At 61.3% G+C, this 9249-nt stretch overlaps 1 protein-coding gene across 1 annotated transcript in view; it reads right to left on the bottom strand.

Moving 5' to 3' along the window:
• The window catches only part of Acsf3 (acyl-CoA synthetase family member 3), a 40142-nt gene extending 31297 nt beyond the window's left edge, over positions 1-8845 (bottom strand). The window contains exons 1-2 of the mRNA XM_013035652.1: positions 8840-8845; positions 6819-6822 (exon numbers count right to left, since the gene is read on the bottom strand). The gene's annotated coding sequence lies outside the window, so the exon portion shown is untranslated. The remainder of the gene's footprint in view (positions 1-6818; positions 6823-8839) is intronic.
• Positions 8846-9249: the final 404 nt, after the last annotated feature.

Genomic DNA, 9249 nt, shown 5'->3' with positions numbered 1-9249 from the left:
GTCTTGGACTGAATTGTTGGCTGTTTTGCCTTCCTGTACAACAGAAGAAACCACTGAAAGGCGGGCACAATGCCACGCGGCTGGCTGAAATGCGTGATTTTTTCTAAAGTTAAAAAGAATACAAAAACGTGTGCTGACACGCTGTAAGTGTGCATTGCCTGGGAGCCTCGCACGTCCGCTCGGGAGGAAGCGCGCTTTGCTCCTGCCCTCATCCCTGGGCCGTGAGGAGCAGCTGCCGGTCGGAGCCCAAGGACAGTGATGCCGGGAGAAACGGCTCTGGTTGAAGGACATCTGCACCACTGGGCACGGGCCCAGTCCCAAACTTCTGGTTGCCACCTTGATCACTGCAATCCAGAAAAGACTAGAATCCGAGCACATGGCCACCAGCCAAGCAGACAGTCAGGTGGACCTCAAGCTAGCAGAGATTGCTTTGAACACTCAGGGAAGCTGTGTGCAACTGTGCTGCTTGCTGCCAAGCACAGCTCCTGCTCCTGAGGGCTCTGCCACAGCCCACCATCTCAGATCATTTGCGTGCAGTTTTTCTGCCATCACGGCCTTGATAAACTCTAGATGACCCTACTGCCATTTCTACCCAGGCCAGAGAAGGCACACTTTCCCTGATGTCCCAACCGAAGGCCCGGACTGTGAAAATACAGCCCTGCATTTATGTGAAGACATTTTGCCACACCCCCTTTCTGCTTAAAAGCAGTTCACCTTGTGAGTTAGCCGGGGAGATCTCCTGTGCTGCCCCTGGTATATTAGGCTCAATATAAGACTTGCAAGGTACAGACAAAGCTGAGAGAAACGATGGTGAAGTGATATGGGAAAAACAACAGTGTTGGAGGTGGTGGCAGCTAGTGCTGACAATGGTAGTACCACCAGCAACAGCTGAAGAGTTCTAGACACTGGGCGGGGCACAGATGATGGACAGTTAAGATGGGTGATGATGCAGTAGAGAGAAGGTAGAAGAAGCCAAAAAGTGAAGGCTGCAGAAAGACCAGTGTGAGATGCTATGGAAGGGACAGAGTCGGGGGGCCTTCAGACACCCTAGTCCTGAGAGCTATGGCCACTTTCCACTGGAGGAGGAGGGGTCCAGCCCTGGAGCCCATTCAAGCACCATGACACTAGAAGTGCAGCCTGTTGCTGCATCATCACAGCTTCTGGAAGCCAAGGATCATGAAGACTTCCCAGGGACTTGGCCACTGGTGGCTTAAGTCAAGAACGGATGGCCTTCAACCTGAATGTCCATAGCCATAGTCCATAAATCTACCTTTGAAAGCCCAGAGAAATGGGGCCCTAGCTGTCAGGTCTTGAAGCTGCCAGGCCTTGAGTGGCCAGCCAGTCCCTAAGCCTTGGGAACCCAAGTGCTAGGGTCTGCCACTGCTGGAAGGGTCCCGCTGGGCACCCAGAATTCTTTTTTTTTTGGGTCCAGTTGTGGGGTCTGAACTCTGGGCCTGGGTGCTGTCCCTCAGCTCTTCAGCTCAAGGCTAGCGCTCTACCACTTGAGCCACAGCGCCACTTCTGGCTTTTTTCTTTTTGTTTATGTGGTACTGAGGAATTGAACCCAGGGCCTCATGCATGCAAGGCAAGCGCTCTACCACTGAGCCACCTTCCCAGTCCCGGCACCCAGAATTCTTGCCCAAATGGTTCCCAGGCACCCGGAGGTGGTGCAGGTCAGCTCACGTATGCTAAATCTTGGGGGGACAAGAGTCTGCACATTTGGATAAAATGGTAAGGACAGTGGCACTGGTGGGTTCTAGGCCAGTCACCCTGCAGGGAAGCCCAGCAGAATGGGTCCCTTGAGTGCCTGTCCTCCTGGTGTCCAGTCATAAGCACGGGCAGCCAGGGGTGACCAGACCACTAAGAATGGTCCCTAACATGGGAGAGGCAAAATGAAAACATCAGCAAAAACAGCCACAGCAAGCAGGGACAGCTGAGTGACAAAACCCTTAGAAAAAAAAAAACAAAAAAACCCGGACTCCTCAAGTCCACAAGCCAGGGCTCAGCTACTGGGTTTTTGTTTGTTTTTGTCTTCGTTTTTGTTTTAGGGACTGTAAGGGGATCTCAGGGATTAGAAGTGCCGTCCTCCGTAGGAGGACTAGAAATCTCCCAAGACAGAACAAAAAGACAGATGGAATACCAAAGTGGAAACAAGAAAACCAGGAGTCCTGCCGGAGGGCTCGGCTGGCAGAATGTCAGTTTCAGGAAGGGAGAGGAGAGAAGGGAGAGCAGAGAAAGTCCTCAGAATTTAAGAGAATTGGCAGAGTCAAAGGCACAGAGCCCCTGGCAGTGAGCAGACTGACCTGCACCAACCTAGATACTGCGACATGATGCTGTGTGTGTACACACATACATAAACACACATTCACACATCATCTCCCAGAGCGTGCCTGTGCGTGTGTGTGCGCACACACCACACACCACACACACACACACACACACACACACACACTCCTGCCAGAGCATCCTGCAACAGGGCCGGCTGCCCCCTCCATCGGATACTTCACACCTCCAGTTTAATGAGCCCATGGCTGGGGGCCTTGGGGTCCCCCTGCTTATCTGAGTGCTGTGTGGCTCTGGCTGGCAGCAGCTAGCTCATGAAGGGAGCTTTCGCAAGCTGTGAACGCATTGCGCGTGTTTCTCTTCTGCAGGCTGTGGAGCAGCTGCTTGTGGGGAGGGGAGCAGCCCAGGGTGTCACTGACAGTTTGCTCCCTGTGGTGCCTTCGGGGAGAGACCACAAGCCCAGGACCGTCAGCGAGGCTGAGATTCCAGTCCGGCCTGTGGTCTCCCTCCCACTTTCTGGCCCCGGGGTAGAGCCCTGAGAACTTCCTGCCTCCAGCTCTCCCCATCCCGTGTGGCCCGGAGACAGCTAGCGCCGGAATGGACCCTCAGCAGCCTGGTGGAGGGTCTGAGTGGCCGGGACATGGGGCTCCCTGCCCACCCTCGCCCAACTTCTCCCTCTATGGCCCGAGGCCAGGGCAAGTGGATGAGAATCTTGGAACGCCTCGCAACCCCACCGAGGCCCTGCCCCTCCCGGGCCTTGGAGCCCACAGCCCGGGCGAAGCCCCGGGCACCCTCCTTGGAGCTGGGCATCAAAACCTCGTAGGGTGAAGCTGCCCGAGAGCCAGCCCTGTGGGTCTCTGCAGCGGCTGCCAGCTTGTGTTCTCACCCGTGGCTGCGGCCCGGCCGCCAGCGCTCAGTGAGGCAGCTGCCAGAGGTGACCGGGCCCTCCCCTCCCCTCTCCACACCCCCAGCCGTTGAGATGAAGCCTGCGCCACTGCACCCACCGGCGTCACTGCCCGGCTGCCGGTGGTGGGCACGTGTCTCTTGGAGACTGGAAATCTGATTCGTCTTCAAACCTTCAATCTGCTCTCTGCCTGTCCTCCCACCGCTCTCTGACCTCTGCCCCTCCGGCAGCTCCAGCACCAACGTCCTTTTGTCCGCAGAGCTGTGGAGCCACGTTGGGGTGCAGGCGGTGCCGGGCATGGGCCGTGGTGGAGGCAGCAGCCTGGTCCAGGGTCTCGAGCCCCAGCGTTGTACCCCAGAGGACAAGCCACAGTGCCAACACCAAAATAAAAGCAAAGCCGGTGCCAGTGGCTCATGCTGGTAATCCTAGCTACTCAGGAGGCTGAGATCTGAGGATCGCAGTTCAAAACCAGCCCGGGCAGGAAAGTCCATGAGACTTTTATCTCCAGTGAACCACCAGAAAACTGCAACTAGTGGCTCAAGTGGTGGAGCGCTCGCCTCGAGTGCAGCACCCAGGCCCAAGGTGAGGCTGTGGTCCGGGGCCCCTCAGCCCCCAGCCGGGACCCAGGCGCGGGGGGGGGCTGTGGGTTACAGGTGTGAGAACAGCGTCCTGGAGGAGTGTTTCTCCTGGGGTCACAGGGCTCTGCCCACGGTATGCAGCCAGCCGAGAGTCCCTGAAGTCCTGGTGTGGATCGTGCTCTCCCCAGCCCTGCTCCGAGCTCCACGGGCTTCCTGCTCGCTGTGCTGCCAGCCCCACATCCGGTCCTCTGCATGCCTGACCTCGAGAGGGACCAGGGCTCAGCCCGGCGCCAGCCTGACTCACAGCCGGGCTGGTAGCGCTTGGTGGAAGAACTCCCAGAACGGTAGTTGTCAGCTGTCATCAGTTCCTGGGCCAGCCATTGGTCCACTGGCAGGCTAGCTGTTTGCAGCTCCCTGAGCAGGCGCGGTCTGCTGGGCTCTGCTGGGCCAGCTGAGGCCATCCGACTTCCAGAGGAGACCGGCTCCTCCCTCCTCCCTCCTCCACTCCCGGAAGCAGACCCTGGGAACACGTCTCCACCCTCGTGGTTTTAATTTAAATGCTCCCCAGAGGTCACCCACCCTGTGCAGTGGGGACACCTGGGTGTCCCTGTTCCCGGCCCGCGGGGGTCTGGAGCAGGCCCGGTGCCCGTCTGTCTGCAGCGTAGAAGCACTGTCCCTGTACTCCCTGCCCCAGGCCCTGCTGGGTCCCCCAAGTCCCCCCCCACCCGGCTCCCAGCCCCCTTTGGCCTTGGACAGAACCACTATTCCTGAGGAGCGTGCCCTTGGCAGAAAGCAGGGAGACACCCTGTCACTTTTTTAAAATAAGTATTTTATTGTGAAAATACTGTACAGAGGGGTTACAATTGCATGGGCAAGGTAATGAGTGCATTTCTTTTTTTGGGGGGGGTCCGGTCGTGGGGCCTGAACTCTGGGCCTGGGCGCTGTCCCTCAGCTCTTCAGCTCAAGGCTAGCGCTCTACCACTTGAGCCACAGCGCCACTTCCAGCTTTTTGTTTTCTTTTTGCTTATGTGGTGCTGAGGAATCGAACCCAGGGCCTCATGCATGCAAGGCAAGCGCTCTACCACTGAGCCATCTTCCTAGCCCACGAGTGTATTTCTTATCAAGCACTTTTGCCTCCTCCTTTGTTTCCCCGTCCCATCCCTTCCCACCTCCCCCACCTCCCCTCCCACACCTTTTGTGTTATAGACCCCAGGCTCAGGCCCAGGGATGCGGCCTGCAGGGCTGGGAGGAGAGGAGATGCAAGGTGCACAGAGAGACCGCTCAGGTCTGTGTGATCCAGGTCAACATTGGCTGCAGAGTCAACATCCGTGAGATAAAACCTCTGACTGCACAGACGTCTTGCTGGAAGCCGTGGTGGGGCAGCACTGCCTGGCAGGCTCGGAGGCCCTCCGATGGACCAGGGCCTGGCCTGGCTGAGGCCCAGAGAAGGCCTCCATTCACCCCTGTCGGCCCTCCTCCGCAGGCTGGCGGCCGTGGGCAGTGGCGGGTCTCAGCGGGGTGGGCTGGGGAGGTCTCCAGCCCCGTCTGTTCTCTGCCTCCAGCTGCCGGGCGGTCTCAGAAAAGCCTGGTCTCACACCACCTCGAGCATCTGCAGGGAGGACCCAAGGTCTCTCACCCACCACACCCAGCGGAGGCCGGCAGCGATTTCACTTCCCGGCTGCGGGAGCAGGTGGCGGCCGGCCCTCTGTGTGGAACGTTCTGACACCCACGCAGCAGCGCTTGCTTCCATGCTGTGGCGGCCGGGCCGGCCCCAGGTGCCTGAGCCCCTGGGAGCCCCCAGAGCCACATGAGGGTCAGCCTCCGGCACGTGGACTGGCCTGGCCACAGCCCAGGCCCCGGGGTCTCACGAGCCGCAGAGTTCCCAGGCCCCTGGGCTACTGCCGGGGCTGGAGCTGGGCCCACGGAGCCCCAAGGCCACGCTGACTCAGTGATGGCCTCCCGGGGGGTGGGGGAGACAGGACCGGCAGGGCCTGGCTGCAGCGGGGCCTCCTGTGGGGCGTAGCCCTGGCCATGCTCAGGCCCGCGAGGCTTCCTGGGATGTCAGTCAGGGCACCTCTCCAGCGCCGCCGGGCCGGGCCCAGGAGAGGCGTGGAGGAGGGGTGGCCCGGTGCTGCTGCTCACAGTGGAGGTTTGTGGGCCCAGGAGGCCCACGCACGTGGGAAGCACATCCTCCCTGAGCTACCAGTGCCAAAGGGAGCGTGAGCTGGGGAGGGGAGGGCCGGAGGCTGAGGCGCGGAGCTCGGGGCTCCCCTGCAAGGCCAGCACAGCTCCCGAGGCAGGGACGCACCGGGTGCCAGCCTGTGGAGGCAGAGGGCCTGGGGGCCTCTGGGGCTCGGCCCAGGATGGAGGGGTACAGTAGCCAGGGCTCCCTGGCTCAGCACAACAGTCAGGACCAGGGCCTGGCCTGACTGAGGCCCAGAGAAGGCCTCCATCCACCCCTGCCGGCCTTCACCCCTGCCGCCTCCACCCCTGCGGACCTCCACCCTTCCCAGCCTCTCCTCCGCCTGACCTCCCCCCAGGCCAGGGTGCCCTTTGGGCAGCCGGGGCTTTGGGGCGTCCTCTTTCCCTGCAGGAATTCCCCGGGTGACAGCTGCCCTGCTGCCCTGCGGTCGGGGGTGGGTGGGGAAGGCCAGAGACTGGGCCCACGTTTCTGGGTCCCCTGGGCTGTGCAGCAGGGTGGCTGGGAAACTCCCAGGGCCAGTCTGCTCCCAGCCTCCCTTCCTCTTTCCTCTGGCCTGAGGCTGTGGCCCTGCGGCCTGCATGACTGTCTTCTTGCCGGAGTCTCTGTTGGAGACTCCATGGTGGTGCTAGGCCCTGCCTAGGAGGAGTGGACAGGACTCACAGCGTCGGGCCTCGGGCATGTCGTTTCCGGTGGTGTGAGGTGCGGTGTCTCTGTCCGCACAGCACTGCCCCAGTGCCTGGGGGAGTGGGCGGCAAGTTGGACTTGATACTTCCTACCACTGGGCAGGGGCGAGGCTCGTGGGGGGGAGCAGGGGCGAGGCTCGTGGGGGGGAGCAGGGCTGTGGAGACAGCCGGGTCCTCTGGTGGACAGGGTGACGAGGCCACACTTGACTCCGCCTAGAGATGACCACGTGGAATTGACACTTTAAACACATATATATGCATACGTGTGCACGCATAACGCACACACACTCCCTCATTCCCACCAGAAGACGTGCACACCTCCAACGTTTGTCCAGCTAGGGGGGTTCTAACCTTGGTTATGTGTTGGGGTTATAACAGAACCTTGGGGGAGCCAAGGGGTGGGCAGGTGAAGGGGGGACAGACGTGGCCATGTGGGGTCTGTGTGGCCGTGGTAAGGACCAAGCGTGGCCACTGTGGTCACCCCAGGTCCCCAAGCGACTGCAGGTCCAGGGATTCTGGCTGCCGCCGGCCTGTTCCAGGCCTCACCGCACCGTGACTGTGCTCAGCACCAACTTGTGCACAAGACTGCACCACGGTGACTTTCACATCCTGAATGGTTCACCACACTAACAAAAGAATAGTGAAGGAAGGCCCCGCGGAAGGCGCCTGAAGAGCCCTGTCCAGTGGCCCCAAGAATGCAGGGTGCTGAGGAGGAGGTGCTGGGGGCAGAGTCTGGAGCTGTGGAGGAGGAGGTGCTGGGGGCAGAGTCTGGAGCTGTGGAGGAGGTGCTGGGGGCAGAGTCTGGAGCTCTGGAGGAGGTGCTGGGGGCAGAGTCTGGTGCTGTGGAGGAGGAGGTGCTGGGGGAACAAGTCCAGCTGCCCTGGCCTCCTCCACCCTGCCCAGGTGAGTGTCCTCAGGACATCAGCCCCAGTATCAGGCTCCAGTCCTCAGAAAGGGGGAGGGGCAGAGCTGGGGGACTCCATGTGACCACTGGTCCTGTCCCCATCATCAAAGTCGCCTTGTCCTCGAGACCTGAGAAGCCCACCTCATTCTGTCCAGAGGGTTCTAAAGGGTGAACAAAATTGGAGCTCCACCAGAAAGGAGAAAACAAAAGTGCACAGAGCGGGCAGCTGGCAGCGGCAATGCCACGCTGCTGCCCTGGGGTGAGGATCCTGGGCTCCTGCGTGACCCCTTGACCTCCATGGCCTCCCTAGACTTGGATCAGAACCCGGGGTGTGCCCAAGGCCACCTGCAACCCCGGTCCTGTAGCTCCCAGCCTGTCAGCACTGCAGACAGGCCGTGTTGGTCCTGGGCCCTTGTCCGGGTGTGTGTGACAGCCCCGACACGCAGCACATACAATCCTCCAGCACAGGTACTGGGCATGGTCACCGCAGCAGGGCAGCACATGCTGGCCAGAGGGCAGCGGTGGTGGGGCTGGCAGCTGGACAGGGGCCTGGGCGGTCAGGGCCGGAGCATGCTCAGAAGGATCTTACCAGTAAAAAGGTGCATCCAATCAGGAGGCTCCAAAATGTGACATGAATTTGAGTTTCCTCCCCCCCTTCTTGGTGGTGTGCATAAGCGGGAGCGGTGGGCGCGGGCAGGGACGGCGCGGGGCTGAGCCTGCCCTGCGCGTGGAGCCCCCAGCCCTGCGTCACCAGCACGGTGGCGCTTTCTTGGCTGGGTCTACGCTCGACAGAAGGGGAGAGTGTGGCTGGGCGGGGGCTCGGCGTGTGCGTGCGAGAGAGTAAGTGTGTGTTTAAAATACAGAAAAAAGAAGCTGGGCTGTCCTCAGCTGCGGAGGCGGGCGCCGTCCGTGCCAAGCCCCGTCTGCGCGGGCACCGCGGGGCCTCCGGAGGCTCTGGGGGCGGCGGAGGTGAGGACGGGTGCGGGGGAAGATGGACGCTTGCCACCAACGTGTGCCAGCGCTGTGTGAGGGCCGGAACTCACACACAAACCCGCAGAGCACCTCTGGCGGCGCGTGCTGGGAGGCGGCAGCGTCGGCAGTGCTGCCCAGGACCGGCTGAGCAGGCGGACGGCGGGGCGGTGGGCACAGCACAGGTAAGGGCGCGTGGGCTCCTGGTATCTGTATCATCAGGGTGTCAGCGGGGCCGGGTGGGACTGGGGGGGAGCCGGGTCTGGAAGGGGTCTGGGCTCCCTTGTGTCCAGGCCATTTCTGTGGATGGGGTAGTCTCCGGGTCAGTGGCTGGCTCTGGAGCCGGGATGCCCGCTGTCCACACAGGTGGTCTTCACCGGCCCCCGGGCGGCAGGATGGGGGGGGACATGGGGACGGGCAGCGACCGCAGCTGTGCCCACAGGGTCTCAAGGCTGCGTCGTCTCAGCTGCATGCCCTGCCGGTTCCCAGGGACGGGTCCTCTCTGCTTTAGTTTTTAAGGTCCCCAAGGTAGGCTGGGTTGGGGAACTGGGACTACAGCAGAGGGTCCTGGAGCTTCCGAAGACGGCCCTCCCCACCGCCGTCTTCCCAGAGCCCCGGCCTTGCCCAGTCTGGCTTGGCACCTTCACAGTGTGTGCAGATTGATGGGACCGGAGCCAAATGTGCCATCGCACGCAGTGCCGGTGCCAGTGCCGAGGAGCCAGCTG

This window comes from Dipodomys ordii, unplaced genomic scaffold (genome assembly GCF_000151885.1).
Source record: "Dipodomys ordii isolate 6190 unplaced genomic scaffold, Dord_2.0 Scaffold217, whole genome shotgun sequence".
NCBI lineage: Eukaryota > Metazoa > Chordata > Mammalia > Rodentia > Heteromyidae > Dipodomys > Dipodomys ordii.
The sequence above is the reverse complement of the archived record's forward strand: the minus strand, read 5'-3'. Positions and strand labels throughout refer to the sequence as shown.